Raw genomic sequence first — 10,127 nt, 5'->3', positions numbered from 1 at the left:
TGAAACAGATTTTGCTTGAAAACAAGTAACAGCTTTGCCTAGCCTAATCAAGCAGCAGCTCCCTGAGAACAGCTTGAAAAGTCTCTGGAGAATCAGGAACAGTTTTCAGTGAAGGAAACTGCTTCACTGAAGCTAAGCTGATCAAAGAAGGTGCTGAAAAAACAGTTATCTGCACCAACAGCTAAATTAAGTCTCTGAGGGAAAGATTTATTCTATGGTCATTCAAACTTTTATTTTCCTTCCCTGGCAGAGTTGTGAATACCATTTGTCCCTTCCAGTATTCCTGGGACTCTACTGTCAGCATGCAACAACTCCAATTCAAAAAGATGTAGCAATTATATGCCAGTATGCAAAATCTTACCTGTGTCACACCCATGGTCTCCCCAGTTCTTGGTGCAGCACTTCCTTCGAAGTGGTCTGGGGATTGCACTTCCCATATGACAAAGAAAATGCAAAAGAACTAAAAAAACTAAGCCAAACAACCTGCAACAATGAAATCCCACAATGTTTTGGTCAAACAGTTCAGACCCCTTCAAAAGCTCACAAATTACTCCCTGCTCAAGATTGTGAGGTTTCATCAGAATCAAGGTCTTCCTCGTTTCCTGATGTGAGAGACTGCGGTGAAAATTCTGGAGTAACCATCTGCATTCAGTGGTGTGTTCAATATCCTCTAACCACAATATGTCAGGTTCATCTAGGGAAAGGTTAAATATATTGAGGTAAAGCTAACTTCAATTGCCTGGACACATAAAAGGTTATTCTATCATAAACTCCACTGAAACTTAGATCAGAGGTGCTCATACCTCAGAAGAGCCCTTAATCCTGGAGTCTGTTTCCCATGCCCAGGTTGTTCCCAGATCATGGTGCAGGTGGAAAACTGAGCTCCTGGCTAAAGAAGATAGTGCCAGCTGAGCAAAAGCTATTCTGCAGCTTTCATAAGAAACTAAAATCAGTGCTGAATGCCTTGTAACTTTGGGCCCATCTTCCAAAACAAAGTCCTACTGATAAGTACAGAGAAAAATGAGCTTACAGAAATACGTCAAGAGATTTTTTTGAGGAGTTAATTTCTCCCTTGGCAGCCTGTATGCATAGCACTACAGCAAGCAAGGGAGTCTTCTGTTCTCAAAGCAAAGAGATCAAGAGGTAATGGGTTTGAACTGAAGCAGGGGATAGATAAGCAAGACTGCAGAAAAACCTTTTAAAAGGTAAGGTAGTGAAGCACTGGAAATTTGCTGGTAACTTAGTGCAGCTGCCACTCAGTGTTTAAGAAAAAGTTTAGTACTGGTATCATGAATGAATGTTGATGGCTCCACAGGTCCTTACTAGCGCTAGAAGTCAATGATCCAGAGATTCAGCCATTGGTGATTCAAAGACTAGTTTTGGCACAGCATGAGTGTATGAACTTAACTCAATTGTGTTGGCAAAATTACTCCTAGGCTGTGAAAAATATGCAAGCTAAAGCCACACAAGATACAAAAAGTGAAAACCCAGATTGCATGAAGTTACTGACATCTTAAGAGTTCAAGCATGCAAGAGAAAAAATGATGACATGAAAAAAGATAAAGTCCAAAGATAAAAAGCAGAGATAGGGAAACAGAAATTCAGCACCATCAGAGTTCACTTTACTCCAATAAGCAGTGCTTAGCCTAGTAGCACATTAGCCCTGCTTGCCTACTACCTAATTTTGTTAGCCAGGAAATATTTGCTGGGTACAATTTTTGCATCCTCCTTACAGACTGTCAATGGACGCAGTACAGAAATATTCGGACACAAGTGACCCTGACAGGAAAGGTTTCACCATCTACATTTATTGAGGCCAACCCAAGGAACTCTGGTGGAATTGGCAAATGGTGGGATGGCAGGAGAAGCTGCTGTTGGATGTGCCCTCACCTGTGTCAGGTCTAATGTTTTTTAGCTGATGGGTATCCACCCTACTGCGGTTGCAGTGTTCTTCCTGTTCCCCAATGTCATGGTGCCCTTCTCATGGCTAGCAAAGGCTCCTCATGCTTTGTGTAAAATGGAAATTAGAAAGATTTTTCAAGGTTTATAATATTCTAATAGAGATGGACTTCTCTCAGGGTAAAAGTTTCCCCTGGCCTCTACCATTGATCACGCAGTCTTAGTACTACCCACATTCTGGGTGACGAAAGGGCTGGTCCCCAGATAGTTCTGATGGTTCCTTTCATTGAGAAGTTTGAGATTGTTACCCCAACAAGACACTGTTGGTGGATACATTCCTAACCAGAGTTTATTTGGTTTGGCAAAGCTTGGGAGGGTACAGAGGTGACTTCTGTGAGAAGACACCAGGAGCTGCCCCCATGTTGAACAGAGCCAGCTCCAGCCAGCTCCAAGAGACCCATGCCAACCACAGCTGAGCTCATCAGCAACATTCTCAAGTACTCTGTGGGAACATATTTAAGAAAGGGTAAAAACTGCTCCACAGCAACTGTGAGAGGGCTGAGACAACCCTGTAGTGACCAAGGAGGGGGAGGAGGTGCTCCTGGTGCTGGAGCAAAGATTCCCTTGCAGATCATGGAGAAAATCATGGTGACACAGTTTGTCCTCCTGCAGCCCATGGAGGATGCCACACTGGAACAGGTGGATGTGCCTTGAAGGAAGATGTAGCCCGTGGAGAGTTCATGCTGGAGCAGGTTCCTGGCAGGAAGTGCGACCACAGGGGAGCCCCTGTAGGAGCAGGCTTTCTGGAAGGTGACACACACTGGAGCAGTCTGTTCCTAAGGGCTGCAGCCCATAAAAAGACCCACACTGGAGCTGTTTGTGAAGAAATCTAGCCCATGGGGAGATCCACATCAGAGAATTTTGTGAAGAAGTGTCTCCTGAAAGAGGGACACCCCCTTTGCAGTAGTGTGAGAAGGAAGAAGCTACAGAAACAAAATTTTAGTAACTGACTGCAATCCCTGTTCTCCATCCCCCTGTGTCACTTGGGAGGAGGAGGTAAGAGACTTGGGAATGAAGCTGAGCCTGGGAAGAAGGGAGGGGTTGGGAGGTAGCAGGATTAGTTTGGGGTTTTTTCTTACTATCCTACTCTGTTAATAATTGGCAATAAATTAAAATAATTTCCCCAAATTAGGTCTGATTTGCCTTTGAAGGTAATTGGTAAGTCATCTGCCTGTCCTTTTCTCAACCCATGAACTTTTTGTAGTATTTCCTCCCCCTGTCCTATTGAGAGGGGTAATAGAGCAGCTTGGTGGGGCCCTGGTGGCCAGGCAAGGTGAACCGGCATGGCAGGCTCCCACACAACAGTAAGTGAGGACAAGCATGTGGACAACAAAGGATTAATAAGAATTTAAGTTTTACAAAGCCATCAATATTTTTACCATATTCATCTCTCTCCTTCATCCCACCAAGTCAGAAATATTAAATATCTTAAAAGGTTTTCAAATCCACTGTAGTTGCCAGATAGTGTAGTAAAATCCAGAGGATGTAAAATAAGAGGTCACTATCTTGAAGGAAGCAATTGGCTAAAGTAGCCAGAATCACATCTGCACTTTTTTATGTCAATGGCAAGTATTTCCTTTGGGTTGCACATTGATACTTGCTATGTTATTTGACCACCAGCAGTTTATAAAATATGAAACTCTGATAATTATGCTTGTCAGGCCAAGGACAATATTCAAACAAAAATCATAACATCACTAACAAAGCCTTTGTGTCTTAAAAACAGTTTCCCTTTCTAAAGAAGTTCTACATTTCACTGCTCCATGCCTTACCCCAAAAGGAAAGCAGCTGCACTGCCATCTTGCAGGTTCTGGATACAGCCATCCCGAATGAAAATAACAGCAGCTGTTCTGAATGTCTGAATGTCACCAGGCCACCAGCAGGATCCCCATGGGGAGACCACAAAGCCCACCAGAGAGAGGATCTGTGCAGTGCATCTGTTGCTCTTACAGAAATTAAAACACTTTGCTGAGTCTCCAGAATCTTCCATTCCCATAGATGGTCCTGTCCTTAGATGCCAGAATGCCTTACAGAGGTGAGGATGAGTCTGAACAGGCAGTTATCTTTGGGCAAGAAACCTATCCTAAGTTTGCACACAAAAGAAACACTGAACTAACCATCATTCTTGTGTCCAAATAACTTCAGGGCAGAAATAAGATGTGCACAAGTCAAATCTTCCAAATTTTAAGTTAAAGAGGCCATTTCTTGGTGCAGCATCATAGGCTAATTCCAGAAGTTTCAGGTCCTTATGGCCAACACTCCACTCGGAGTGCTTGGGAAGCTGGCCTCCTCCCACACAGCACCGACTCCATTTTTCATTACTGTGGAAACGATTATTTAGCGCATCGTTGTTCCTATCTGACCTCTTCCCTGAGAACAAGGAGGTTTTTTTCTACACAATTTCTTACGAAGTCATACATGGCATTCTGGAAATCATAACTCAGATGCATAAGACACAATTCTTATTAATTTACACAACTAAAATTAATTTGGATTCTCTGGAAAGTTACTGAAGATAATTTGTTGACAAATGATATTGTTTATAATGACTTCTTATTAAGTAGTCTTGTTTGTTCCTTAATGTATATGGATTACTGGAAGTTAATATCTTACTGATAGAAGAGGGTCATGGCATACTGACGGCATGCAAAAGCAGAGCCTTAGTTATAATTTTTTTATGATACTACTATTTAGGAAAATGTATTTTTTTTCTCTAGGTTATGCAGTGGGGTTTTAGAAGAGCTTTTTTTCTTCATAATTATCTAATTGTCTTTATTATCAGATCTGGTTGCAACTTGGAGCTTGCATTCCCTGAAAGTTTAAAGTATTTTGGAAAGAAAAACAAGACTTCTCATGAAAATGAAACATCACCCATTATTTTTTTTTATAATAAAAAAAACCAATGTATTTGTTAGGTTTTTTTAGAATTGAAGCAGCCAGGCATCCAAACCCCAAGGACTCCTCTGCTAGAGTTCAGAAATCCTTAGAGCACTTAATTCTTAGACCTTAGAGCACCTGTCAAAAGAGGGAGGGCTATGAACTTGAAAACTTTCTCTGGGCCTGGCTCTCAGCAGCTAGTCACATGGAAGTTAGGATAGACTGTGTCAGAAAACTGGCTGTTTATTGTACTGTATGTTCCCAGTTTGGCCAGCTTCAAGAAACTCTGGGAATACAGACCATTGCCTACCTCTGTAGACTGTAGAGATACCAAATGGCATGCAGAGTGCCTTTTAGCACCTGTTACCTCAGATTTCAGGCTTGTTTCCCCACCATGAAAGTAGAAACTCAACAAAATCTGTTTTCCTTCCCTCACTAACCAAGAATCCTTTCTTTATCAAAAGCCTTCCTTCAGCTTTCCACATGATTTCTTGCAAGTCTTCTTGGGAGATGAGCTGTTCCAGGAGCCAATCTTCTTTTCCCATCAATATAAAATTAGCTATTTATTTTTATCCATAGTCCCCATGCCTACTACCACTGCATAACTTGGTCTTCGTGTATCAACTGCTCACTTTTCCATTGTCCCCGAGGCCAAAATCCTAATTTCTGTGGGATTCTACATAGATGTATTGGTTTGGCATGGCCTGGTCTTAGGCACAGAGATGGCTCCTGTGAGGAAGCAGCTGGAAGCTTCCCACCATGTCCAGAAGGGCCAATGGCTGATGGCTCTGAAGATGGACATGCTGCTGGCCAAAACTGGGCCAATGAGAGAGGTTGGTGATGTCTCTGTGATGACATAGTTAAGAAGAAAATCAAAACAAAGTCACGAGATTTTGGATTCTAGTCAGAGAAGAGGAGGAGGTGAGGACACCTGAGGGAAAACAACATGGCAACACCAAGGTCAGTGAAGAAGGAGGGGGAGGAGGTGCTCCAGGCGCCAGAGCCGAGGTGCCTCTGCAGGCCGTGGTGCAGACCATGGTGAAGCTGCTGTGCCCCTGCAGCCCATGGGAATCCATGGGGGATGCAGAGATCCACCTGCAGCCCATGAGGGAGGTGCCCACGCCAGAGCAGGTGGATGCCTGGAGGAGGCTGTGATCCAGTGAGGGACCCGGTGGAGAGAGAGGGTCCCCTGCTTCCAGGCTGGAGCAGCCTGTCCTTGGAGGGCTGCACCCCGTGGAAAGGGAGAGCCCCGGCGCAGCAGTTGGGGAGGGCTGTGGGCCCGTGGGAGGGGCTCACGCTGCAGCAGGGGTGGTGTGGCTGCTGCTTGTGAGGGTGGACCCATGCTGGGGAAGTTCATGGACATCTGTCTCCCATGGGAAGGACCCCACAGCCTCACAGGGGAAGGACTCCTCTCCCGGAGCAGCGGAAGGAAATCTTGGTGATGGACTGACCAACCCCCCATGCCCTGTCTCCCTGTGCTGTCGGTGAGAAGGAAGGAAGGGTTAGGGGGTGGAAAGTGTTCTAAGGGCTTATTTTACTTCATTATCCTCCTCTGAGTCTGTTAGTAATAAATTCACAACTTAAGTTGAGCCTGTTTTGCCCTTGAAGCGTTTCTCTCGGTCCTTATCTCACTCATAAAGCATTTGTTAATTTTTTTTCCTTTTCCCTCCTCTGCCCAGCTGTGGCAGGGGAGGGTGAGCGAGCAGCTGTCATGGGTGCCTGGCACTGGGCTGGTGTCAAACCACGACAATGGAAAAGAACCTGTATGTAACTATGGCCTGTTGCAAACACAGGCAGGTCTTCACCAGGGCTACTTCGCAGATCTGTGAGTCCTTGTATACAAAAATTTGGCCTGCAAGGTGTCACTAAGAAGCAGACATTGCAGGAAAGACACAGTAGAAACTCTACCCCATTTGCTTCCTCATAGGATGTAAGCATTATAATATAGGCAATCCACAGTCATACAGGATAAACAATGCTGAATGATGGAGTCACTCAACATAAGACAAACATTTTTTAAAGTCATTTATTCTTCATATTTTGGGTCCATGACTTCTGTGAGGCTCTGAGGTAATGAGCCCTCTGAGGTAATGGAGCCCAAGCTCCTGCCTCCTCTATAAAGAGGTTAGCCCACAGCTAATCGATGTTTACCCTAGAAATACAAGTCCCCAGTGTGCATTCAGCCAGACATGGAGGTCAGTTCTTGTCTGTTTTATATCCAAAAATGTCAGTTGGAAGCTTCTCTGTTCCACCTTGTCTCCATAGCCAGCATCAGGGCTTGCAGGCTGCTAGCAGCTTCTGAGGACCTCAGTGTTTTCAAAGAGCTGAAGGTTTCAAGCACTCCTGCCTGATTGCTCTCAGAGCCCATGACCACAGGCCAAACTTCCTGAACCTTATCCTCTGCAGCTGACAGCCTGCAGAAACAAGCTTGTCTGAGACCTCCCGCATCAGCAGTGAAGAGTGTGCTCTGCACTGTGAGACACGAGCAAGTGCCTCTCTCGGTCCTCCTCCACCACATCTCAACCTCACAGCCAGAACCTGACAGCCATATTATCTACCTGTGTCTTCCAGACACACTAGTCCAGGACTGAGGCTCCAGGATGGGGCCCAAACACTGGAAGTTTCCTAGATCCTGTGAAACTGAAATGCCAGTCAGTTCTGTACCAGAATGATTGCTTTGGGACAGTAGATAAATTTTCATGGGAAATGCCATGAGATCAGGTGTCCTCTAGCTTTATTTTGTTTCTTTAGCCACTGAGCTACACAAAGCCCTATTCTCAGAGAAATAATCCTACCAACACATACAAAGTGATCATCTTTTGCTACATGGAAAGGACACCTTGAGGTAATTTTGAATTTTCTCTGAAAAAAGCCTGATGTTCAGAAGCTGCCAGGAGGGCAAAGAGTTTGTGAAGAGTTACTAGCAAAAGAAGAGAACAAAACAGGAAGTGTTATTATACTGATGCAATACATGTTTATCTTGAGCACTGGGTGTGATTCTCAACTCCACTGACAAAAAGGATACTGTAGTATGAAAAGAAGTTACTGAAAAGAGCAGTGAGGATATCAGAGGTAAAGAGGGCTTTTGCTACAAGAATAAACCAAAACCATTGTCTGTCACTCTGCGGCTGAGAAAGGAGAGGACTTTCTGCACTAGGAAAAATTACACTGGAAACTATTTTTCAGTACCTCTCACAAAAAAAGAAACAGGGAAATGATCAGACATATGGTTAAAGAAGAAAACACTACTCTTTCACCTAAGTAAAACCCAAAACTAATTGCCATGTGAAGTTGTTAGTAAAGTAAATGCACAATTGGTTTCAAGAGGCATGACTCAAGAAGGAGAGGCACACTGATCACCATTTAAGATGCTGTTGGAAAAGCTGCTTTAAACTGAGGATGTCCACCCCCGTGGTTGAAACTGGCAGTTTACCATCCTCTCCTTCACCCATTATTGATGGCTTGTGCTTTTGGTTAGCAGTAGGATAAAGATCTGTGGATGGCATGTGCAAGCTAGTCTGATAGTTTTTATTTTCTTACATTAATGGAGAAACAGAAGAAATGCAAAAGTCTAGGTAACTCTCACTTGAACTTACTTTTTTTGTTTGTTTTGTCAGTTATTTCATTTCATCTCACAAGTACTGTGTTTAATAATTCTGCTAAGAGCCAAAAGATAATTTTTTTTCCATGAAACCAGGAGTTCCCACAGAGTCTGGAGATCTGTTCCTGTAAGGTCTCGAGTTGTGCTTTTGGAAAAGGTTTGCTCCTTTCCTCCCCTTTGTTCTTACTTTGGAGCAGAAAAACCTTCTAGGGGGAAAAAAAGCTCACAACCACAAATTTCCATTCTTTGTGGCTCAGAAACATGTAGTAATGAAGATATAAGGAAAAATGCTTCTCCAGAGAGGGGACAATTAAACTGATGGATTTTGAGCACTGAGAATAAATGTAAAATGGAAAGATTTTGCATTTCTAAGAAAAGAAACCTAATATTTTGTACCAACAGATGGTTTCCCATTCCAAATTCCAGCTTTAGTGCTGTGTCAAAGGCTTTTTGGGGAAGACATTTTCTGGCAGTCTCTTCCTTGGTGTTTCTTACTAGCCACTTAAGTACCACAGCACCACACAAGCTCTGTTGAAACCTCAGTTCACTCACCTGTGGGACATTAGGTCCTGCTCAGCAGCACTTCTCTAGAGCCATCAGAAATCAGATGAGCCATCATCTCTAGGCATTCCATCACAGGCATTCCATCACAGGCATTCCATCACAGGTCTTCCATCACAGGCATTGCGCCACTGATCGTCATTTCCCCTTCTGGGTTTTGCTGACTGGTCACTCAGCACCATGCAAGTGCAAAAGGAAATGAAACCTGCTTTGTGCTCAAATTGCCAGTGACATATGAAGGGAGCATTGTTTCACAGAGGCAAGGTCTAGACTGCAGACACATTACACAGAGTTGACATCTCAACTGCAGACTCTGTTTGCATTAAAGTGGAGAATTTGGGGAACAAACATGAATGCAAAAGGAGTGGATTTGGGCACTTCTGGGTCCCTCTGCTGCTGTGGAAACTATACCTCAGGGTGAAAGATAAACCGTTTTTCACCTCCTTCATCTTTACAAAAGAGCAGCTGAAACAAGTAAGTCTAAAAGAAGGAAAATTCAAGTAAACTTTCTTTTTTTACCTAATGTGGACATGTTGGTATCTCTCAGGGTTATATAAACATCCCTAATGCAGAAGTAAGTAATAGAAATTATGAAAGAAATATAAAAAATGCATATGATTTCAGTGAATATTCATCCTGCAAAGACAGACAAATCACAGCATGTAGGCCCTCACATACTCTTGATTCCACAGAGTAAGTGTGCACTGTGTACTGGACTCCCAAGCAAGTGCCGCCAAACCTGAATGTTTCATTCAGATAATTGCTCAGGTGAGGGCCACACCCTATGTCCAGAGCACTGATTAGCTCAGTGAGGATCTTGAGGTTCTTGTATCTTAAATAAATTTTCTGACATCTTCAGGTGACATTACGGAGTTGCACACTAGGTAACACATTCATCATAGGCTAGGCCAAGCTGAGGGTGGTCCATACTGCCTCAGCAGCCTCAGTGCAGACAATCCCACACTGCTGTGGATGTGACAGGATAGATGAGCGACAGGGAGTTGATTGGGTCAGACACTGCACAGCCAGACAGTAACAAGATTCATAAAAGTAAAGTGATTTACAGCTCAGACTGAGAATCCACAATGCCCAGACAAGGCTTTCAGTCATAATAGTTAACCAGAGGACC

This window comes from Corvus moneduloides, chromosome 2 (genome assembly GCF_009650955.1).
Source record: "Corvus moneduloides isolate bCorMon1 chromosome 2, bCorMon1.pri, whole genome shotgun sequence".
Taxonomy (NCBI): Eukaryota; Metazoa; Chordata; class Aves; order Passeriformes; family Corvidae; genus Corvus; species Corvus moneduloides.
The sequence above is the reverse complement of the archived record's forward strand: the minus strand, read 5'-3'. Positions refer to the sequence as shown.